Source organism: Macrobrachium rosenbergii, chromosome 55, assembly GCF_040412425.1.
Source record: "Macrobrachium rosenbergii isolate ZJJX-2024 chromosome 55, ASM4041242v1, whole genome shotgun sequence".
Classification (NCBI taxonomy): domain Eukaryota; kingdom Metazoa; phylum Arthropoda; class Malacostraca; order Decapoda; family Palaemonidae; genus Macrobrachium; species Macrobrachium rosenbergii.
This window is the reverse complement of record NC_089795.1, coordinates 54823788-54849830: the sequence shown is the minus strand read 5'-3', so window position 1 is coordinate 54849830 and position 26043 is coordinate 54823788. Positions and strand designations below refer to the sequence as shown.

The following is a 26043-nucleotide window of genomic DNA, read 5'->3' as shown; positions in this document are numbered from 1 at the left end:
TGCCATTATTACGAAACAGAAACCTTCCACCACAAACCGCTCTATCCAAAAGAGATAAATCTCTGGCAGGAGCAGACATCCACACAGGAGAACAGTATTCTAATGAAGGAAGCACAACCGACCTAAAACAGGTTGCACTGATTTTATCACTGTTATAAATATATAAGGTCTTACGAACAATACCTAACTTTCGTGCGGCATTTGCTGAAACTTTCATTAGATGTTTCTCAAAAGTTAGATGTGAGTCATAAGTTACACCTTGAACACTTAAAGCTTCAAACTCATTCAGCAAAGTTCCATCCACCTGAAGGGGAGGATGGGGTGGGAAATCTGTACGAGATCTGCTAATCAATAGTGTTTTTGTTTTGCTGGAGTTCAGCCTCATGCCCCACCGCTTACACCGGTCCATGTCCTGAATGAGGCTGAGGGCAGCTTCATTTCTCGTAAGTGGAGACTTTACTACTCCCACAAGTGTTACATCATCGGCATACTGAGCAATCCTGTTTTCCAGGCCAACAACCATATCACTTGTATACACTGACAATAACAGTGGACCAAGAACACTACCCTGTGGAACTCCAGACGATAATAGGTCTTGGTTCACTAAAGATCCCGTCCACAGCAACTCGCTGCTGTCTACCCGTAAGGAAATCTTAAAGTAATCATAAAACATATCCACCCACTCCAAGATTCTGAAGTTTATAAATAAGTGCCTTGTGGTTTACTAAATCGAAAGCAGCACTAAAATCTATCTGAGTTACTCTTCACTCAAAACCCCTATCAAGGTTCCTTTGCAAATGACATGTCAAGCCTAAAAGAACATCGCAGTTACCTAATTGCTTCCTATATGTATATTAACTATTAGCTAACAATCCTTTAGATTCTACATACTTTGGAGCAGGCACTGTATTACTAAGCTTGCGCTCATCCGCAAAGATACTACGCCGACATAAAAATCTATAGAATTTACTTATCTTGGGAGACCACACACTAGAAACTTTCTTAAAAAACAAAGGGAAGAAACCATCATGATCTTCGCCACCTCAGCTATCAAGATTATCCAGAATTTTCTTAACATCACTAGAGGGAGATGCAAATTTTGTAAGAATAGGTTCAGGGTGACAAGTATCAGGAAGAGGGGCATCCTCAGCTGATTGCTTAGCTTCAAAAGCTCGATAAAGCAGTTCAGCCTTTTCCCTAGGGCCAGTAACCAATCTACCATCATCTGTTAGTATTGGTGGAATGGAAGACGACGTTTACCCAAAGATAGATGATACCAATTTGATCCACCACAGCTGAGGCTGAGTAATTCCTTCAAGTTTCCTCTTCAAGGAATTATTGTAACGTCTCTCGGCTGTATGGTAAGTTTTATTTGCAGCACGACGAGACTCAACAAAAATGGTAATTTTCATTTGAACGATTTCGCCTCCATGCGCTGAATTTGGTCTGTGTTGTCATGGTAAGTTTGTCTACATGTGTCATCAAACCATGGGTGGTCATTTGCCCTAAATTTGATGGATCTCTTTTTAATAAACGCTCCAAGAGGAGGTCCAATGGAGGACGAAACTGTTGGGCATATTCTAACCAACACATCCTTCATTTTCCTGTGTGGAATACAACTAGACAACATATCTTCCTGTCCAAGAAGATTACCAGTATTTCACGAGATATATTAGTACAAATTAGATCACTCTCAGAATTGCAGACAACCTCTGCACCCAAAAGTAAAGGTAAAATGTCACTGAAGAACACTGATCCAAAAAGGAATGCAAAAACATACAAATCAACGGACATTTTATGGAGATGTAAAAATACCAAAGATATGTATACATTCGATAGATCAAAACTGTGCAGATTATCAGAATGGTTGTAAGTACCTACATTCAAAGAATCCTTTCCATTCGCAAGTTGGGTGTAATGAAAGATGGTATAGCATTCCTATTGTTCATTCAAACAAGGGCTTTGGAGAATGCCTTTTGTGAAGTATCAAGATCCTCCGCTAACATGTCAGGTCTAGGCAAATCGTGTATTAAAGAGTTAATCGAGGTGTTAGGTACTGCTCCTTGGGAAGCAGATTTTACAAATATGAAATTAAGAAATGCTAATAAAGAACCGACCATCCGTGGATGATCCACTCTTTCAGCTTCAGATGAAGACAGCCCAAATGCCACAGTCTTTTATTGGTACTTCAAAGATGATCAAGACAAATGGATTAAAATGGTGATGCAGACAGTCTACACAGATAAGACATGACTTCCGATATTACAAGTGATGATATTGAGATACAGTTTTTAAAGAACTCACAGTCGTCTGTTTCATTTAGTAACAGTCACTATAAATACACCATTGATTTTTCTAAAATGGTGCAAGTAAATCAAACGACAAAGAAAGCACGGGAAGTAACGGGTCGTCAAACGCAACCTGAGAAAAACGCCGTGGGAAACAAGGCAAGGAGGCGAGATCAAGAGACTCAGAGGAGAAATGTTCCGAGTCACTGGAATAAAATGGGTCAGGGTTTCATTCACGTCCTGGTCGATCTCGACTCCTGCAGCGCCGAATATCGCGACGTCAGAGAACGATTACTTAGCACCATGACAACTGCCAACATCCAGCCTATAAAAAGACTCCAAAACCCTTACCTATGGGATTCACTCAAGTCCAGGAAGGAATATTTAACTCAGCGGTGAGTGTTGCCACCTTCAGGATCTACCACTTACCACTGCTCGGTCTTCACTTGATGTGGTAAACTAATTTGACATATTTTTCCATATGGCACATGTTTCACTAATGAACTTTGGTTGCTGCACAAGTAAATGTCCAAAATTACTATTTTATAAAGATATCATCTAATTTTTAATGATGTGACAAAATACTGAAGGCTAGTGGAATGTTGCAGGCTCTAAACATAGGGTAACAATGGCATGTTTGCCGGCTGTCAGCTCATGAATATCTCCTTCTTCATTTTGAATAAGAAATGATAAAAATGATCACGGTCAAGAATTTAATAGTAACTGTGAATGACTTAATACTAGTTTCACATATTTTGGAAGCAACCAAAGTTTGCACAACCTGCGAGGGTGAGTGATGAGATGGAAAAGAACAAGTACGAAAACTCTCATTAACTGTCATGAAGGGAAGTTTCAAAAGCAGCAACCAAACTGAATCATGGTTGCCTATTAAACTGTACATCAGTTTTTTAGTACAGGAATAAATTAAGTAAAATATGCGCCGAAGTTTCTTCAGCGCAGTCGAGTTTTCTGTACACAGTATAATCAAGGTCATCGACAATAGATCTATCTTTCGGTGGTCTCGGTATAGTGCTGTACGAACCGCGGCCTTTGAATCCTTAGCCACGGCCAGGTGGTGGCCTGTTCTATATCGTTGCCAGATGCACGATTATAGCTAACTCTTACCTTAAATAAAATAAAAACTACTGAAACTAGAGGGCTGCACTATGGTATGTTTGATGATTGGAGGGTGGATAATCAACATACCAAGTTGCAGCCCTCTACCCTCAGTAGTTCTTAAGATCTGAGGCCGGACGGACAGACAAAGCCGACACAATAGTTTTCTTTTAGAAAACTAAAAAACCCACATGCTACAACTGGTGTAGAAAAAACATGCTGTTCTTCCACCCTCTCTCACAGAGATAGCAAAGACCATCTACAAGTAAGTAAACTTTTCTACGGCGTGGATCCACAAGATCTGGACAGCATTTGCCAGGAAAACACAGACTGGCGAAGAAAGGAACCTTGCAATATGAATTATGGACAAGGAACCTGTTTCTCTCACAGGTATGGGAAAAATTAGACTCCTATGCGTGTAATAAAAGTATGCCATAAATCTTTGTCATTTGATTAACTTTCCTTTCTAGCGCGGTTGCAGCTCTCAAAAATAGTATCAAGGACGCTGGGGGCCACAAATACTTGATTTTAGCCAGCGTTATCAGAGGGGATATTGTGAGAGGTGATCCATCTTTGACGTGTCCACCGCTGGATTCGTCAACAAGCGTTCATAACGATACCCCGACATTTTTCATCATATTTGAGAGTAATGAACACTACTGTACACATACATACACACACACATATATATATGTATATATGTATGTGTATATATAATACACACACACACACATACATATATATATATATATATATATATATATATATATATATATATATATATATATATATATATATACCATATATATATATATATCATATATATATACACAAAGATGCAGTATATGGTTGCTACTTACAAAAAAATTTTTTACGATACATCTTAGACCAACAATGTGTTATTTACGATTTTGATGTCTAAAACTGAGTTTTCATGAACAAGCATCCAGACTGAAAACACCGAAAAAGTATTGGTTTACATGTTTATGATATAAGCATGGAAAATTCAGCAAAGCAGCACAGGACTAGCATGAAATAGTTCATGATCGTAAGCGTTGAAGACTGTGAAAAATAAACCATGTGAATGTTCAGAACAGTCAAGAATATTAAAATAAATGATTTATGGTGAAATTTTCAAACAAGCTACTAGAATGCGGCAATACTTTGGTGTGCAATAAGCAAGTAACGACTGGTAAATGACATACCTTGCAAGTTTCCTCATCGGAAGAAGTACCCAGTCCATGAAAACGAGTTTTTGTTCCAGGTGTGAGTTGCAGAAGAGTAAATTTAATGTCTCTCTTACATTTGTGACCTAGAACAACAAGAAACTTATTAGGATTAGAATGAATATTGGCAAAGTAAGGTGACGGGATTCCATTTTCTAGATACACTGCAAAGTTGGGGGCGAGAATATTCATTATTCAACAATTCAGGAAAATTGTCTCAATGTTGTAATCAGATCTATTACTTGATAGAAAAGACTGCTTTGCCACTCATTTTTTGATGACTTACAGAGGAGCAAAACCTCATCGCATGATACCTTAAACCCACGATCATGCAGTAGTTCGATTTACTCAGGGCTTACATCCAGATTACCTAATTTCACTAGAAGTCCCGCATTGCCGCCGATCTCTAAGGTATGTAATGTGACCGTATAACTTGAACATTTGTAGTTGTTAGGCTCTTCTGAATATGAGTATTACTATGGGTAAAATCAGATAAATCATAACTTTAATCATCATAGTGTACATCAAAAACCTACATTTTATGTTGCTCTTCTTACACTTTTGTCATCATGCAATTCTTTCTTAACTATTTTCTCGGTATTTGAAAAGTGTTTTAACCCTTAATGCATGCTTCGCAAATCAAAGGAGGACCAGTGAGTGTTTGCAAAGAATTGCCATCAGGATGAGTGCATAAACATGTCCGTTACACTTGAAATAAAACCTTGTAAATGTAGAAATAACCACGAATTCATCACATAATTTCTGATGGTTTTGAATATTAGTAAATGAAAAAAAAATAAAATCAGAGACAACAGATTTGAGTTTATACGTTTGCACCCCATATACAATTTCCCTGTCCAGATCCAGTATACATAAGTACAAAATGTGCCGAAGTTTCTTCGGCGCAATCGAGTTTTCTGTACAGCTTATAATGCTGTATGAGCTGCGTCCCATGAAACTTTCAGCCACGACCCGGTGGTGGCCTCTCCTATAGCGTTACCAGACGCACGATCATGGCTAACTTTACCCTTAAATAAAATAAAAACTACTGAGGCTAGAGGGCTGCAATTTGCTATGTTTGATGAATGGAGGGTGGATGATCAACATCCCAATTTGCAGCCCTCTAGCCTTAGTAGTTTTTAAGATCCGAGGGCGGACAGAAAAACTGCGGACGGACAGACAAAGCCATCTCAATAGTTTTCTTTTACAGAAAACTGAAAAGTTGATTAACTGAAGGAACGGGTAGGTGATTTTAAGTTTCCAGGTAAATAACAGACCCCCACCAATCTTGACGTTTTTAGTTCTCTGAATAACAGGCTTCCTAAGTCAAGTGTAGGCACTTGGGACCTCCCGACTCCGGCTCGCGGCTGCTTATGTTTGGATATGAAAGACCCTCCCTCTTGAGTCTACCAAAATAATTTTGAGAGCAGTAACAGGTTCTTTAACATTACAGCCCGATGTTTTCTCCATTCAATGATATCGTTGAAAGACTGACTCTTTATGATTTAAAAATTTCTCATTTTGCAGGACTATAAAAAACACATCTGTATCTGCCCATCTTTGAAGTATTATACCATATGGATACCACCATGAAGTTAAAGTTGTCCTTTGAATGGTTGGATCTGCAGACTTAAATGATGCTGATTAAAACTACCTTAAAAAACAGATTTTGACAGGCTTGCTGTAAATATGACAACTGACTATGAAGCACTCTTGTTAAAAATTGACATTCTTGTAGTAAAGAAAGTACAGGTAATTACAAGGTATTTTCGTGCTCTTTGACCATGATTATATTGTTACTGTACCATATTTTAAGAATATCGGAATAATGGTAATATTGATCCCAAAAAAAGCTTTGAACAAAAATATATGCACCGGGAGAACTGACCTTCGTTATTTTGATAGCAACGAAGTTCATTTATTCATAGATTTATGACAATGCAAGTCCACTGATAGTGCTGTTCTAGCTTTTATTATTGATATATTGAGAACTTGGTTAAGTACATTGACACTTTCAGTGTGAAGTCTGCCATTCTGCTGGAAACCATTTGTATTCGTGAGTTTTACCAATAATCCCCTTATGTAAACCAGCAAATAGTAAAGCACATTACGTACATACACACTTTTTATCATTATGAATCTGAGTTTTCAATAAAATAAGATTAGTACATCAGATATATTCGAGGAAGCATCTGGTTAATACTAACATTATAAAAGTTCATTTTAAGCAGGGAGCTTCAAACAGAAAATTAATGAAATACAGGGTTTGGCATCTCCTGCGCTACAGCTATAGCCAAAGTTGTAACTGAAGCAAGAGAGTGACTGTCAAGTTCGTCTTAGTGATTGTGTATTAATATGACGTGTTTATATATTTGATGTCCTTACTTGCTGGCTTACGTGAGGAGGTTACTTATCTGCTTTTACTATATGCGTGTAACTGTAACTGTGTTAGCGGAAAGTGAAGTAGGGTATCATTTAAGAAGAGAATTAATTGATAATATTAGTGAGGGAACGATCTGGTTATTCGACCATCAGTTGCAAGCGCATAACTGTAGATGAATATCATGCGCAAGATTTGTCCTATGATTTTTATCACTGCTAGAACAGTGTGAATTATGATCACTAGAACAAGTATAAAAACAGATATCCATTAGTTACACCGAAGAAGATTTGATCAAGTTTGTGAAAAACTCTGCAAGTAGGTTAGATGACAAGTGTAATAACTACTTATGTGGGAGATCTTGTATTAGTTTTCATTATTGTGATACTAGAACAGATATGCTACTGTTTAAGTTTTATTATTCCACGTTCTAGGAATCAGCATTATGGAAAACTAGACGAGGTTTAGAGCGTTATAGTCTTTCATTACGAATCTTAGTGGGAGTTCCAAGGCGTTCAGGGGCTTCCTTCCACTCTGTTGTTCATAACCTATTGCCGTTTGATGACTTGAGACTATGATTCTACTCATACTTACACACACACACACACGAGAAAGTCAGTCTAGAAATGTATTTGTTGGTAAACTGAGACATGATGCTTTTCTGAGTCTTTGCCTGCATTGTGAGTGTTATGGAGTTATGCTCTCTCTCTCTCTCTCTCTCTCTCTCCTATTTTACTGACTGACTGATTATTTTCATGAACATTTTGTCCAGGTAAAAGATCATAATTTGAATAGTTATTGTTATATTGCTATTGTTTCATGTGATGACAAGAATAGGTCTAGTGTGAGAGGAAATGTAATTATCAGGGCCACTGATAATAAAGCATAAAGTTACTGACTAAGTTACCAGTGTTGCGAAGAAAATGGGACTCTTATACCGTAAGCTGGAAACCAGACAACTTTATTAAATATCATCATTCCTGGAGCTTCTCCACGATCCTTATTAACCGCGTGCCGAATATGCTCCTAAAACACTAATCGACTATCACAGCTTTCAAGAGTAAAAGAAATTTCCAATGGATGGTGAGATACAGGACTGGTAAAACTCAAGGTATATATCTCCAAATCTTCTTAATTACAATTAACCAAAGAATAAAAGGTACCTTGACACAATGAAGGACCTAGACACTATTGTTTCATGAAATTCAATACCCTTGAACTCCTAATTCCTCTTCCACACAAGTATAAGAATATGGAGGAAAACCAGATCAGACACATTCTGAGTCAACCAAAACACAAGAGAATAATACTGATACACAACAGCAGAAAAGAGGAGAGGTACTTTCCCTGCCTTAACTAAATACATCCTTTAGGCTTCTTTCGCACAACCTTTACCCAATCTCGAAGTTGCATCCCTGCCCCTTAGTGAACACCAGGTCCAGGTGGGTCATCTGGTAGTACCTTGATTAGAGTCTCGAACTCAGGGTACAAGCAGCTGCTCTCTCGTAGGCTGACAACTCTAGGACCTCTAGGTAAAGGCTATGTCCACAATAGAAAAATGAGGTCTTGTTTACGAAGAGAGCCAGAAATAATGGATAGCACGATGATTGTCAGAGTTGAGGTGATAAGTTCTTTGTCTCCTTGGCTTTGGCTCTGGAGCCTGGCTGATGACCTTGGTTTAAACCAACGCTACAACGGCAGTGGTCATTAGTCTTAGCACTTGAGTGTATTCTGCCAATGAATCCTCCATAGATTCTACCACTTATATGGATATGGTAAATTTAGGAATAGTCACCAGTTTTGGGGATATGGGGGTGCTAATGATCTCCCAGTTTTTACATATTACGGATTCATTTAAAATAAAGTGAAGAGTAAGAACCCTGAAACAAGCTGGAAGGACGGAACAGGTAGAAAATGATTTTAAGACATATTGGCTAGACATCTTAATTAACTGCTTGTGAATCATGGTTGGAAGGAACAGGAAAAGAGAGACAGATAAGGTTATGTGTATTTTTAATTTTGGAAGAGATGGAATCTGTAGAGAAGAAGTAGGCAAGATTTTAACAGCAAGCGCCTGAAAGGCAATGATTGACTGAACAGTGAGCAGACGATCGCTCTAGGCAAAATTTGAATAAGAATAGTGCAATATGACTATTATAGACTGTGTTGAATTAACGAGAAAACTCTCCAAAGAAATAAAAGATGAATTCTATATATAACTGCAGTATGTTACTAATGAAACACCAGAAAGAAATATCTGAATATTGTTCGTAATGAGTGCAAAAGCTGGCAGGAACAATGAAGGTATGGAGTATGTAATAGGCAAGGGGGTCCTAGGAGACAGCAAACATAATGGTTTGCAGTTTATCAATTTCTGTGCTGCAGATAATTGGGTAATTGGAAGATTTCTCTTTCAACAAAAAAAAAAGCCATAATTTCCATTAGACATGTCCAGATGGCAGTATAAAAAGCAAATAGACCACATACCCATTAATTAGGATTAAAAAATACTGAAGAATGTTAGGAGATACAGAGAAAGAGATGTCGAGCAGAAATCACCAAGCTATCCTTGCTGGAATATGGCTGAGTTTAAAACCCTCAACAAAAAATGTTGACAGAGTGGCTAGGTCTAAAACAGGAACACTTCTTGAAGATAAACAGCTTGAGGATTTTTGCAAAAAAAAAAAAAAAAAAAAAAAAAAAATGCTGAAATAGATTTGCCGTTCTAGAACCCATATGTAAGGTGGACCAGACAGTCAGTGAAGACTAACTTAATATCAAGACTGTATATCGGTCTGCAGGAAAATAGTAATGATATGCGGTAACAGGATGGAAACCTTGGGTTATCGGGTAAGACGAAAGCAAAAAGTACATATAAACACCTTCAGGTGAAGGCGAAGAACGAAAAGTAGTGAGGTCAAACAAAAATTGAGTAGATGTTAGAGATATTTTGACAAACAGCTTGATGATGTTCACAAAGCCATGTATTCATGGAATACCACTGTTGTAAGGTAGCCAACATTATTACTAATGGAAAGTCCATGAGTAAACAAAATAAGGAAAATACTTGTCAAAAGGAGCCATGGGTCAATAATAATAACTTTAGGTCAATATTGTGAGGTTATGAATAAGAGATCTGAGGAGGATAAATTGACTGATATATCAGAAACTAAAGAAAACCGCAGTGCACTTACGAATGTCTTCAAAATTTTAAAAAATGGAACGAATAACAGGCTCAGGAGTGGAAAACAACTGGCTATGATGGAATCAATGGAGGTTTAATTTGAGCTGACACTGAAGTGACACCTTATATATTAGCCAGATTTTTTTGCAGAATATGGAATAAAGAAACAAAGCCTAATGATTGTGAACTGGAAGTTCATAGCAAAAACATCAAAGAAAAATGACCTGACTAAAGGTGGTAAATATAGAGGCATTGCACTTACATCAGAAGTGCTTGCAGGAAAGGTAGAAGTCGCACAGATCAAATATGTGTATTAATAAATATTGCACAGTACTGTGTGGTATTTACAAGTACAGTACCCTTCCTATGGCTTTTGTTGATTGTGAGTAGGCTTTTGACAGCATTCACAGACCACTACTATGGATAGTCATGCTTCGTGACATTCTTCCCTTTAAAAAAAACTCATTGAAATTATCAGTGAATGAAGTATATACAAAGTTAATGTTGTCTGGAGGCTGTCTAGCGAATTTGCTGTAAATAGTGCGGTGCTTCAAGGAAGTGATTTGCTTGTTTGCCCTTCTCATAGATCTTACAATGTAAAAAAAATCTGGTTGGAGATGAAAGATACTGGAGTAACATCAGATTACGGAGATGATATTTTAATTAGCAAAACACCAATAAATTATACCTCTAGGGAAAGGAGATTCAAAATAATTCTAACAAATGTGGATGTAATGAGGAGAGATAAAGGAAAGCAACACAATTAGGTTAAGAAAGAATTGATGAAATTGATTCTCTAAAATATTTGGGAATAAAGACCCCCACTACACGTTCTTGTGAACTGGATTTTTTTCAAGACTAAAAAAGGCAAATCAAACATTTGGCTGGCTGAATAAAATTTGGAAAATAAACAGACTGAAACTGCATTTGCAAGCAAGATTACATATAAAACTAGTTCAATCATGCCCATACAGCAGTAACTACATGGGCATGAATCACGGTAAGAAAGTAAAAATATATCTGAAAGACTTGAGAGTAAAGCCCTTAGAAGAATGATATTAAGAGTCAGATGGTAAGATGGACTTATAAATGATATCATAAGGGAAATTTCTGAAGTTTCATAAGTAGATGAGATAATTATCAAAGGGAGATGGAGATGGCTTGGATATGTTCTTATAACAACCCCTGCCAGAATGGTACATGAGAGTTTCCCAATTTGCAAAAGAATTGCTCCTCCTTTGCAAATCTCCTTTGAAAATGGTGTAAATTTCATTAGGGATTTTTGGGTGGAGCTGAGCTCTAGTAGGCACCAGAAGAAGCGGAGAACCAAGGCCTGCTTGGATGACGGCTGAGAGAACGAGGCTTGGGATGGATAGAGATTTGTGAAAGACAGAGTACAGGAAAGAGTTCCACAGAGACCCTTTGTGTCATGTGCCGTTGGAGGAGATAATACTGATGATTAGCTAACTTTTATTATATCTTTTCCCAATCAAGCATTCCATTTCAATAATTATTTCAATAAGAGGCGCGTCGTGTATTTCAATTCATTTCTGAAACATTTACAACAGATCTGAATATTATCTAAAATAATAGCAGAGAAAAACTCTGCTGCATCTTAATTTTTCAAAGCCAAGTTGTGTGAGTTATTAATCCAGATTTAACCAAGCTGGGAATTAGAACGAGATGTGTGAAAAAGTGGAAACTTTTCTCAAACCACTGGTAAAAATGAATGGCAATCAGTAACAGTTTCTGTATGTCACTAGCATGTATACAGAATCTTCAGCCCCCATTAACCTAATGTCATTCCTGGGTACCAAGAGCATTACTGCCTTCCAGAAAGAAAAAGAATTAGACATCCAATCTTCAATGCAAAATTGCATTTTAAGTACGCAATTCTGAAGCATATAACCCGCTCATATCAATAACACTACCACAGTTATCCCAAGGAATTGCACAACACAGCAGGGACCATGGTGCACCTTCTGTCATGCAACTGCACTTCTAACAATCTGTTTTGTCCACTACTTAAGTAGTTCATGGAGAAAGTACTTTCTCAAAAACAGACATCAAGTCACCTGCTACCACAGTCCTTCTGGGGAAGTCAGTATTGGTTACACTGTATAATCAACGGCGGTTTCCTTCCTACTGTTCTCTAGCTTTGGAATTATCTTGGTTTCCATGCCTCGTTCAACCTTCCTTCATTTGAAGTGAGTTTATTCTTTCCCTGTGGGTTAAGTCCGCCTCCTTTTACTTCCTCTTTCCTTTTCATTTTTCCTTCTGATCTTTCTTGAATAGGAACACCGGACTGCCTGTCTTCTTGAACTCTATATCGAAAAAGAATTATGCGTTATATTAAACGTAGAATGGCCTCCTTCTATGGGTCATCGAACGCTATGTGATGAAAAATCACTGCAATTTTTCTTGGAAATTCTGCTGAAGAGTGTAGAATCTTTTCATAATCATTTATATCGTTTTCATTACGTTAATTTAGCGGCATATTTTCATTTCTTCTTTCCGGGACTTCATAACGTCTCTTAACATTAGATCTTGCTGACGTACCGTAATCCTTTAAATATAACACTGCTCTAACCTTACTGCATCACCCTAACATTAACTTCTACAAATCTATCTAGTTTCTTATCGACGCAGCATGGGTAAATAAATCAGGGTACCGAGCTGGCGCAGTAATTCACTAATTGGTGTAGTGTGTGAGAAAGGCGTGGCCATAGTTCAATTAATCAGTGATATTGTATAGAGCTTTCCATCACTTGATACCAATCACGTCACAGGGGAATTTTTACCCCAGTTTCCCCAGATAATCCCTTTGGTACCTTTCATAACATTTCCCAACTTTTCAATAAATCATGATCAAAGCTACAACGATCAGATGTGAAGTGCTTGATGCGAATGAATTGGTCATCTATTTTGTATTTTTTTGCTGGTTATTGTCAATGTGATTTTAGTTTTCTGAAAATAAAACGATTGTGCCGGTTTGTCTGTCAGTCCTCACTTTTTTCTGTCCGCACTTTTTCTGTCCTCCCTCATAGCTCAAAAACTACTGAGGCTAGAGGGCTGTAAATTGGTATGTTGATCATCCACACTCCAATCATCAAACATACCAAATTGCAGCCCTCTAGCCTCAGTAGTTTTTATTGTATTTAAGGTTAAAGTTAGCCATAATCGTGCGTCTGGCAACGATATAGGATAGGCCACCATCGGGTCGTGGTTAAAGTTTTATGGGCCGCGGCTCATACAGCATTATACCGAGACCACCGAAAGATAAATCTAATTTCGGTGGCCTTGATTATACGCTGTAGCAGCTGTACAGAAAACTCGATTGGTTTCAGCGCATTTTTACTTGTTTGGTTATAGTAACAACACTGAAAAAATAACTACTCTCTTGCTATATCTTGCCTACAAACTATAATGTTATTGTTACTAGAACGTCTTTTCAGTATTATAAAATCTTCCTGTTTGAAGCATGGAAACCAGTTGGTGACTGTCAAAATTTAAAATACCTTGTATGCCATATTCTGAATGGACTGCTGGACTGCTTCTAAGTTAGTATGTGTCTCCAAATGCCGAAGATATTTAATTATATTTTATACCATATGTAAAATCTGTATCTTTTGGACGTGAAATCAGCATGGCTTTGAGTATTTTGCATCCATATGATTTTAAGTCTATACAATAACTTCAACGTACTTTCTAAAACGCGACTGCCGTTCGCTTCTTATTTTTATAAGAAACTGTCATCTTCCTTAAACAATCAAACTACTTCTATACAGCTGCATACTGCCTGACTACAATTATCCACCTCTCTCTCTGTCTCTCTCTCCTCTCTCTCTCTCTCTCTCTCTCTCTCTCTCTCTCTCTCCCTGGGATCCTTTACAGTTTCCACTGCTAAATTGGAAAATAATAATTTGGGAAAATGTAAGCTCACCTTATATGAATCATAACGAGCATGACCTAATATTCAGATATATGCATGGATTTTAACAACAAATGACAGGCTTAGAATTCTCAAACTAAAGGAGGATGTTTGCGTTCACACTAAAATGACGGCAATAATATTTCATATGCTTTATTTCTGTCCCCAAGTACAATTGGTAGTTAATTATAGGAAAACAGCGCAGTTTAGTATTGCAGAAATAAATAAGGAGAAATTTCTCAATATCTTACTGTTTGGCATTCAATTTAAGTCAAAGAAGGACATATGTATTATATATATATATATATATATATATATATATATATATATATATACATAATACATATATATATGTATATGTATGTATATGTGTATATATACATAATACATATATATATGTATATGTGTATATATAAGTATATGCATGTATGTATGTATATCTCTCTCTCTCTCTCTCTCTCTCTCTCTCTCTCTCTCTCTCTCTCTCTCTCTCTCTATATATATATATATATATATATATATATATATATATATATATATATATATATATATATATATATTGTGGTCGAGAGAGGCAAAACTTTTTTTTATATCAGGTCTTACTTTCACTGCCGAGTCTGGCTTCATTGGACTGACGACCCTTATGGCACAAAGGATGGTAAGTTATGCACACGGTTTAGCAAACATTACTCCTCTTATATGGTAGGCCCTAACTAGAGGATAGAGTCCACTGCGGACGAAATTTCTCTATCATCGTAGCGTTAATAAAAACTCAAATAATAATGGCAAACCAGGAGCAGAGAGGGTTACAACAATGGTCATCCAACACCAAGAAACTGAAAGCTAAAGCTTTGTACATTTTAAGAAACATGGCAAAAGAACAGAATAGGTACAAGAAACAGGAGGAGTTTAAACTGAATCCTGCTTTCTCTCGTTTTGAAACTGATCTTGATAACTGGTCAAGATTATGAGTATTAAAATCAGGCATAAGCATATCTTCTGCCAATCTAGAAATGAACTGCTAACTGAAAGCTTCAAAGGAGAAATGATTTTCCTACTAATAAGTACGATAAATAAGAGGAAATCTTTTAACTAATGTCAATAAGCTTGAGGCACTGCATTACGTCATAGGAGCTGCAATTCTTCCTCAAATCCAGGAAGCTGAAGACTATCAGACACAAGCTTTCTCGTAGGGTCTTTATACTACTGGTATAAAAATATCCAAGACTTCGTATTTTGAAGATATATCGCATAAACAAACACTAAGTACTACTTGTAAAAACTAGTGTTTCTGGTATATTGTTAGTGATCATTCTGAACAAAACTTAAACATTAATAATGAATGGCTTATGGTTTAGATTATATATTTGATTTGGGTTTTATTTTACTTGCATGACATATTTTTATATTTGTTTGGGACGGGCTTGGCGATGCAGGACACAAAAGCAATAATTTCTCATAATCTTGATTTAATTTCATACTTACTTTAGCTATTCAAACATAACTGCAAATGAGACAGCTGTGTAGCATGTCAAATCTTTGATTGCCTTTGATGATTTATACATCACTAGTTATATCAGAAGTGCAGAGGTGAGGTTATGCATCGTAAATTGTACTTTTATGTAAAAAGAAAGTTAATATTTGCATTAACGCTACGAAAAATGTCGAGATTATGGTCCATATATCACTTATAAACACACTGGGAAAGAGAATTAAGGTAGCAGCAACATAACAACACACCCGAAAATAATGAATGATTTTTATACGGCGATGATAAACGATCCTTTTGGCGTGGCATCCTGAGTAAAAGGAATTCCATTTTGATCGTCGTAAATCTGGCCATTTTTCTTCCTACATTTCTACAGTTTGTTTTTTGGATGAATACTCATACACCGTGTTAGATATCTTTTTTCCACTGAATAATTATTACTGAGCTCATGAAAAACAATGAAACAATCAGTAACGTATTAAATTGATATCTAATTTCATATTCTTTTCTATACTTTTCTCTCTCGATATATATATATATATATATATATATATATATATATATATATATATATATATATATATATATATATATATATATATATGTGTGTGTGTGTGTGCACGCATGAGATGTGTGTATATGTATATATATATATATATATATATATATATATATATATATATATATATATATATATATATATATATATATATATATATATATATATATATATATATATATATATATATATATATATATATATATATATATATATATATATATATATATATATATATATATATATATATATATATATATATATATGTATATATATATATATATATATATTATATATATATATATATATATATATATATATTATATATATATATATATATATATATATATATATATATATATATATATATATATATATATATATATATATATATATATATATATATATATATATATATATACAGGGTGTCCATAAAGTCAAGGTGCGATTTAAAATACTTGTAGCTTCGTAACTATAAATGATAGAATTAATCTGTTAAAAGATATAAGAAAGCTTAATGTGCCTAGTTTTTCTGCTCTTCTGGAGTTTTATTTATTATTTGTTTTATCGAGTATTTTTCACAATTTCTGAAACTTAAAATTGACTTCTTTTTCAGAACTGCTGTTAACCCATGACTTCACTAGAAATTTGCATAGCCAGGTGGATGAAGAAATTTAAGGAAACAGCTTCTGATGTTGATTAAATCATGGTCTGGTAGACCATGTCTTGATGCAGGAACTGTACCATTTTAGAACAATCCTTTGAAAGATGTCCGAGAGAGAGCCTAAGACGAGCATCTTTGGAGATCCGACTTTCAAAGTCTACTGTTCATAACATCCGGCTGAAAAAACTTAAACTGAAAGCATGCAGAATGCAAATGGATCAAATGTTGTTACAAGAAGATTATCATTCACGACTTCTGTCATCAGTTCAGTGAAACAATTAATACCGATTATACATTTTTGAATGGCTATGCAATTCCTGTATGGTACTTCCTTATGGCACCGGGTTGTAAACCTTCTTTGAACAGAGACCGTACATTTTAGCTCATCCAACCAAAGAAAGCAGTTTACTTTCTCTTCTGGTAAAGCCATGGGTAAACGGCAGTTCTGAAAAAGAAGTTTCAGGAATTATGAAAAATATTTAATAAAAAAAGCATTGAACAAAACTTCAGAAGAACAGAAAACTAGGCACATCACGTTTTCTTATCCTTTTTTACAGATCAATTCTATCATGTATGGTTATGAAGCTATAAATACTCTAAATTGCACCATGACTTTAGGATACCCTGTGTGCATATATAAATAAAGTATAAATACTCTAAATTGCACCATGACTTTAGGATACCCTGTGTGCATATATAAATAAAGTATATACATATATATATATATATATATATATATATATATATATATATATATATATATATATATATATATATATATATATATATGTATATATTGTATATGTATATATACAAGTAGTTTTTATATTTAGGAGTTATTCCTCTTTCAATAAGAGAAATATAAAAATACAGTTACAATCTAACTGTCAATTGAATGGTGGTATAAAACTTAACTCCGTTTCAAATGTGTTTGCCAACAAATACATCTCATCCATGACGATTTTTTGATCACTCATACTCTTAGAATCGTGTCTTATCAAATTATTTCTCATACTGCATAATTTTTCATGCCAATTGTTCCTTTTTCCTCTCTTTCCGGATGTACAAGAGCGTGTAAAATTACTCAATATTCGATTTTTGCTCAACATATAATGCGCCATTGTTTTTGTTTTTCATTGCCGTTTCACATTTTTCATACCACTATTCATTTCCGTATCTCATTGTTCGTCGGCCTTTTGTGCCTGGAATTCAAACAATAGCTGCCTCGAGCGCTTTATGCGTTATTCCATGTTCCAGTTCTGTTCTATCTACATCATTACCTGAAACATATCTAGACATTTTTGTGTTCATACATAATCTCTCCAGTTTGCTCTATATTCACTCATGCGTGAACAGACCTTTCTTTCAAGTTTTTGGTTGTATATTCTGTAATCAAAGGAGGCATGTGTGATCTTTTATATTATAGTTGAAAATGAAATGAAGGAATTATTTTTCTAGTGAGCTACAAGACAAGTTATTTATGGCTTTACTAAGAGCTGGAGAGCGAAGAGAATAACCCAGCAATGGAAACTTGTGCTGATTAGGCCAATTCTAGTTTGTAAAAGGAAACTACTTCTTCAAAATAAAAGCAATCAACTCTCGATTGGAAAAGCGCCCTCTCAAGATTCTTGAGAAAGGAGTTCTTAATGGAAGCCAATATCGAATGTAAAATGTAGGTGAGCTGTAAAAATAAAGAAAAGTATGAAAAGGACGACAATTTCGATATAACAAGAGAGACGATTTTCTGAAATAATTTGATCAGAATACGAAAACAAATGATATCTAAATGCGTGAATACGCATCGCCAGAATAATGCACAAGGGAAAATCATAACAAGAGAAATTCTTGGTACAAGAGACAAGAGGCACTGCACAATGTTAAAGCACTGACGCAATATGTGAAAGGAAATAAGGGTCCATTGTTCACAGAGGAATAGTTCATCACTGCTCGTTCACTTCTATGTTCAACACACACACATATATATATATATATATATATATATATATATATATATATATATATATATATATATATATATATAATTACATATTCACACACACACACACACACACACACACACACATATATATATATATATATATATATATATATATATATATATATATATATATATATATATATATATATATATATTCACAGACACACATATACAGTATATGTGTGTGGAAGAAATTAGTCAAACACTTGTTGAGTATTTGCCTACTGACACCGCAATTTCCATGCTAACTACACTCTGAAACTGAATTTCTGATTGCAGTTTTGAAGAGTTAGGACAGATCTTCTTGTTATAATCTAGTTATAGTTAAATGATTGGTGGCATTGACAATGGATTATGTTTTTCGAGGTGACAAATGTTCCCCATTTGACAATGTCTCGCTAGTAGCGGTAAATTTACAAAGAACTGGAAGTACTAAGTCACAGGGAAGTACACTGAGAATAAGTTATTGTACTAGATTAATATCTTCGACCTGTCAGATCTTGAGTATTCGTAATTACTTTGAAAAAGTGTGAGCAATATATATTCCTTGGAACAGATCAGGCTGCGACACTTTTGAGTGGCTTTAGATACCACTGAATTCGTTGTTTTTAACGGTTCCGTCAACACCTCAAGAGAAGACATTCTTACTTCAAGTAATTCAATAAACGGGTATTTTGAGCAGCGATTCAAAAACATGGTTTTGGTTTGGACTGGAAAAAAAAAACACGCAAGACTTCAATTTACACATGAATGGATCTTTTTGCGGTGTTATATTCCAGGTGAGAACAACTCGTTTCCTTTCTGTTAACGAGAACTAACTTCGTTAAGCCCTTTCAATTACCATGCCCAGCAAAAGGAATAAAATAGGAGCGGACTATGCTAGATATACAGGAAGAGGCTGAAATTGGAATCTAGTCCTCGGATTAATCAAGACCCACCGCCAGTTCTCTCTTCACATCTCTGATGACTGGATGGGCGAGTGCTAAGTAGATTACCAAGTTCTCAAAGCCGTGGCCATGTCGAATTCTTGCTTCCAGTAAGCCAAGGAAATATTGCTACTCCAATTTTGGGCCCCGCTTTCCTTGAGCGATTTCAGAAATGGTGCTTATTGACGTTTTAGCCTATGTCGAAAAGTTTTCCTTTATATCATAATTTCCAGGTTCTCTACTTCAAGTTGATGTACTTACTTAAAGAATCTCGGAACTCATGATATATATATATATATATATATATATATATATATATATATATATATATATATATATATATATATATATATATACATATATTCACTACGTATAAAGATATATTGATCTAAAAACTGCAAGGAAAGAAGTAAATACCCAACGCATTGCGTCAAGTTAAATTTCACAACAAATTCTGAAAACTGGCACAGATATTTCAAAATAAAAATCGTCCAGGATCCTTGGGGATTCAAGACAACTAATTACATTTGCGATGTACCTTACCTACACATATACACCCTACTTATATCTTCCATAGTTCATTTCGCACGATCAGGAAATGAGAAAATTACGTGGAATTTTGTTTGCATATACAAAGGAACACGCGTAAGCAGACACTAAAACATATGCCTACACACACACACACACACACACACACACACACACACACACACACACACACACACGCACACACACATACCATACAAACACAAATTTATTCTTTAATGAATAATGAATGAATCACCAGGGCCGAGAGTCTCCGTTTCTTGCTCAAACAGCGATGCTAATTAGCACTGGTCAATTATTTAGATTTTAAAGCTCAGATATTTTCTTCCTTTCACTTTGCTCTCCCATTTGAGGTTTTAGTCACGTAAAGAGATTTAGGGTGGACGAATAAATAGAGGTATTTGTAAAAAAAAGTCAAGGATTTTGTGACAATGTAAACAACGCACTTGCTTGCATGAATCAACCTATCAATGAGCAAAATTTGCAAATTAGATATTTAAAACATAGAAACTAATTACAGATAAAAAAGTTTTGTATTCCAAGTACAAAATGGGAGTTAGTGGTGAAGAGAGAATGGGTGCCGCACTGATGGCAAATCTCAACCAGCAATCTATTTACTTGAAAATCTTTGAATACACACGTACATACACAAAAATACATATACACATATATATATATATATATATATATATATATATATATATATATATATATATATATATATATATATATATGCGTGTGTACTACCTTTCTCATTTTAGATACACTATGGTTTACCTCTTCTCTCATTTAGCCATCAGTGCTCATTCTCTTAAATCTTGATCCTTGAATAGAGTTGCACGATCACTCTTACTTCAGTTCACTATCTTAATTTTGTATTGGCTAATAATTCCATAGCATATTGACCTTTTCAAAGGCCATTTAAGTCTCCGCAACTGGTAAAGTCAGGAGTGAATTCGAGATTATCATCAATGATACAACATATACACTTCAATTAGAGCCTCTGCTTTTATTTCTTGAACTTGGACCTGTTTCTTTTAACATCCGATACATGATAAGATATAATCATATAAACAAACCCTGTCCTGTCTTCGTACTCTTATGTATGTTTCACTTACGTCTTTTACACTGTTAATAAGCTAGTAATCATCCCAGAAATTCTCAGTTCTTTTCATTTCGCTTATCTATCATTTCTAATGCTAAACTGCTCTAAATTTGTTTACACCAGAAACTTGTCCGTTATTTTTAAACAACTGGTATACCCATTTTAGAGAGAACACTCATGATCAAAATATTTCCCCCTCTTCATTGTTTAGGTCAAAGACACTCTTTCTCATGGCTATCCTTTTACCTCTGAGCTCTCCTATGAAGACTAAAACATTATTACTGCAAATTTTCCGATCCCCTTTCTATTTCCCCTTTTCAGTATGCATAGGAGAAACAGATAGTTTCTTCTGTTTATGAAATTTCCTTATCAGTGAAACGTACCATAACTTCATTATTCGGCAGTTCATTTCTGTTCTCATGTCGCCAATTTAACAACTCCATGTAGCTTCATTTGTACATTCTGAATGCTTTATTTGCATCTTTTTAGATCAAATTCGTCAGATCCTGAATAATTTAACTCAGTTTCTCCGCCACGAGATATATTCATCATTTCATCAAAACATTCACCTCACATTCTCTTCTAACATGAAGTCCCTGTTTGACTTAATTATTCAAAAACACACATTCACACACGCACACACACACACACATGACAAGTGTGTCCCTCTTTTCCTTTCACTTCTTTTAAGCACAACATCTTAATTTGGCAAGATTCCTGCTAAAATATTTCACCTAATATTTCAGCTTCTTTCATTTTTGTGTCATTTCTTCCTTCACTTTATTGTTTCTTTAGCATAATATTCGACAGACTCTTTTTAACTTGCAATGTCTGTCTGTAATCATTGTTTTCTTATTCATGATATAGTAATGTTTCCATGGCCTTTTGTAGGTTCAGTTAAATAATTACCATACCTTTAGTCACCACCATTGTACCATACCTTAGATCCCGATTCCGATAGAAGGATCATCACTAGACGCCTATCAAGAGCAGGAGTGAGAAATTTAGCAGTGGCGAGATGTAGCTGGTGTCATTATTGTACTCGAAAAGGCTTGCGGTGAAGCCAATCAAAATGGAATACTTCTTGTCAGTTTTGGGACTCACAGGTTCAAACTATATTGCCTAACCTTGCTTCAGCTCCATCTAACACGAAATGTCTTCTTAAATCATGAGATACACACTCACTTGCTAGTATAAGTGTAGCCATTTTATTTATAGGTCTCACCTCCTACAGTTCGCAGTTAACATAGTCTAACCCCAGTTTTCCAATTACTTGTCACATGACAGCGTCCAGTTATAATATATCCACAAATTCATGAACACTCTTGCTAGCAGTCACTCCATTCAACAGTGATGGTAGTTTCTTACCATCAACATGCCGGTACCATGTATAGACCTGGCGATGTTTAGACCACATGAGAACTGAATCCAAACTAGCTCACCGAGTTGTGCCTTTATTTATTTGGACTAAAGTTATGTCCGACCTACAGGTTGCTTGGCCTGATGCACAGACGTCCTGAAATAACAACCCTCCACGGATCACCTGCTGTAACAGGGAAGCGCAATTTTGTTACTGACTTAAACTTTGAGAAAATTCCTAAAGTACAACCATTACCTAAACATTTTTCCACTATAACTTTTCTAGTAACTCAATGGCCAGGTGTCCTGAGAACTTGAACAGTTATTTTTCTCTCTCGGAAGAAAGAGGAAAGGGGAAGATCCAGATTACACTCGAGTAAAATATTCTGCTGAAATGACACACTTATTGCTCAACATGCTTATCTTAGGTTATGATATGTAAACAATTGATTTTAATCACGGTAACAGAACATTATGTGCCGGGTGAGACTAATAAGGAAAGAGATGCTTGTAGAAAAAAGGTTAATAAGCAAATCTATATGTGAGTAGTATATACACTATATATGCAATTTTCTTTTCATCCTCTATACAAGCAATAACGAATGAAAAAATGTAGTATGAATTTGCAATATACAATTAATGCTTATACAATTGCATTAGAAATGCAACTGTATAAGCAATGATATATCAGAACAAAAATGATGGTACATTTACTTTTATTCAACTACTTTTGCTGAATCTATAACTTACTTAGGAAATGAAAGTGAGTAAATGTAATGGAACTATTTCTTTCTCTGTTGTCGTTCACTTTCCATATTTTGTTATGAGAATCAATAGGTCCAAAATACGGCGAGTCTGGTTGGCGAAACAACATAGTAAATTGATGAAATAAAACAAAATACGTCAATGGTAGGAATTTCTTCAAGTTTTAATGCGACATCTGGAAGAGGAAATCCGATCTCCACTCTAACAGTGACCTATTGAGTACTTCATCGATTGATAAAGTCTATATGCTACATATTAAGTGAATTCCTAACATAAGTCATTTTTAATGTATAGGGAAAAGTATTTCTCTATAAACCTGACTAAAAAAAATAAAAAGATTCTTACTCATTGTCTTCAAAACAGACCTACAATTTAGCCTTCCTCGTATCTCCGTATACCCAAGAAATTATTTTATGACTGAACCGAGGATTTTGACGTTACAGCACTGCATACTACGACCTCGTAAACAGGACACAAGAGTTTTGTTTTTAAGTCGAAACATAGTTAATATTTAGTGGTCTCCATTCCTCTGACACTTATTGAAACAGACGTATTGGAAAAAGTGTAAAAATCCATTCTCCTTTTGTAACTTCTTTAAACTTCGGTGACAACAACTTTTCTTTCTTCCAGACTTTCCTGAAGAGGTGGAATCCTCTGGGAAAGTTCCATTTGCGGAAGACAAAAATAACGGGGGGAAAAGGAAAAAAATCTGCACAAGTTACGGAAAAAGGATAGGGATGGTGTCTATATTCAAGAGCTTTTCGTGAAAAAGGGCTATTCCTTTTATGATCCATTCTTAACTTTCTAAGCTCCTTTGCAACAATTCTGGATAAGAACAATAGCTTCATATTTTGTTTAGATATTCTACTCTTTTGCTCGTGGAATGACACCTCCAGAGATGTCTGGAATTAATAATTTTTCATAAGATCAACAACAAAGACCTTTAGCTTTTGCTTGCCCTCTAAGAAAGTCAGCTCAGTGGTCTTTTTAAACTACTTTAATAATAATAATATACAAAAACTTGAACGGTACTTTGTCTTTTGAAAGGCGCTCCCCGTTGGTCTGTCAGCTTGTCGGTCGCTTAGAATATTTCAAGAGGAACATTATATTCTACGCAATTATGTCAGGACTGTTCTAAGACTGGTTTCATGGGACATCGTTATTTGGCTAAATTGTTACAAATATATGATAAAAAAAAGTGGTAAATTAAAATTAACTGGTTAAAATGAATGGCGCGAGTTGGATGTATGTCTGTTGTGCAAATTGCATTCTCATTTACATAAGCGTGGAATTAAATGGAATGCAGGTTAGTGATGAAACTAATATCAGTCGCACAGGTGCAAATCTGTGATGCTAAGCAATCACGAAATCATTACTGAAATAACAAATCAACTAATTATCCTGCACTTAACATTCACGTTCCTAAATTTTGGAACTACAACCCTTAACTGTTTTCCTTGCACTGACCAAAGAACACAACAGAGTTATCATTGCTAAGTGCATAAATAAGGTACCACATAATGCGTAGGAAACTGTTAATATGCAAGAGGTCTGCTAACATTATCTAATAAATCCTTTGCCCAGTGGTAAAATATAACAAATACCTGTTGCTTATACTTACAAAATACGCGAGTGTTCAGAATGTACTATTGAACAAAAATGATCCCCATCACAGTAATTCCAAAACCTGTACTCACAAAATACACAAATTTACAGAATGTAATACTGAACAAATACCCCTCCCCACATCAGTGTAATACCAGAGCTGCATAGTCATAAATAACTGACTACTGCTATAAAGAATGCCTCCGAGAGCAAGCTCAATTCCCAGGCAACACCGCTGCTGAGCATAACCTTAAAAATAGAAAAACGTTGAAGACCATAACGTGACGCATTATATTGCGAGATAACCAAATGACCAAGTGAATACAATAAAAACAAGGAAAAAATACGCCGAAGTTTCTTCGGCGCAATAGAGTTCTTCGTACAGCGTATAATGGTGTATGAAACTCTCAGCCGCGGTCCATGATACTGTCAGCCACGGCCCGGTGGTGGCATGTGTTGTTAGCCCCTGTAGCGATGCCAGACGCACGATCATGACTAACTTTAACCCTTAAATAAAATAACTACTGCGGCGAGAGGCTGCAATTTGGTATGTTTGATGATTGGAGGTGGAATAGGCAACATACCAATTGCAGCCCTCTAACCTCAGTAATTTTAAGATCTGAGGGCGGACAGACAGACAAAGCCATCTTAATAGTTTTCTTTTACAGAAAACTAAAACTACAATGAACGTCTTCGTTTGAGTTTGGTACACACTCTGTTGAAGTAAGCTCGCAGAACGCTGAAAAGGTACCTTTCCAAGACACATCAACAAACTAAGAAAATGCACTCATACCCTAGCAATGAGAAGCTGGCCAGCTAGAATATAAATTTTACAAAGGGTCCAAGCTATGCTTAAGATACATAAGTTGCTGTTGCCAATTTACTTGGTCAGGGGAGAGCG

The 26043-nt window shown here is 35.5% G+C and overlaps 1 protein-coding gene across 1 annotated transcript in view; it reads right to left on the bottom strand.

The window, feature by feature from the left end:
* The window catches only part of Gycalpha99B (guanylate cyclase 1 soluble subunit alpha 2), a 1063824-nt gene that overhangs the window by 384897 nt on the left and 652884 nt on the right, over window positions 1-26043 (bottom strand). The window contains exon 13 of the mRNA XM_067098553.1: window positions 4610-4716. The gene's annotated coding sequence lies outside the window, so the exon portion shown is untranslated. The remainder of the gene's footprint in view (window positions 1-4609; window positions 4717-26043) is intronic.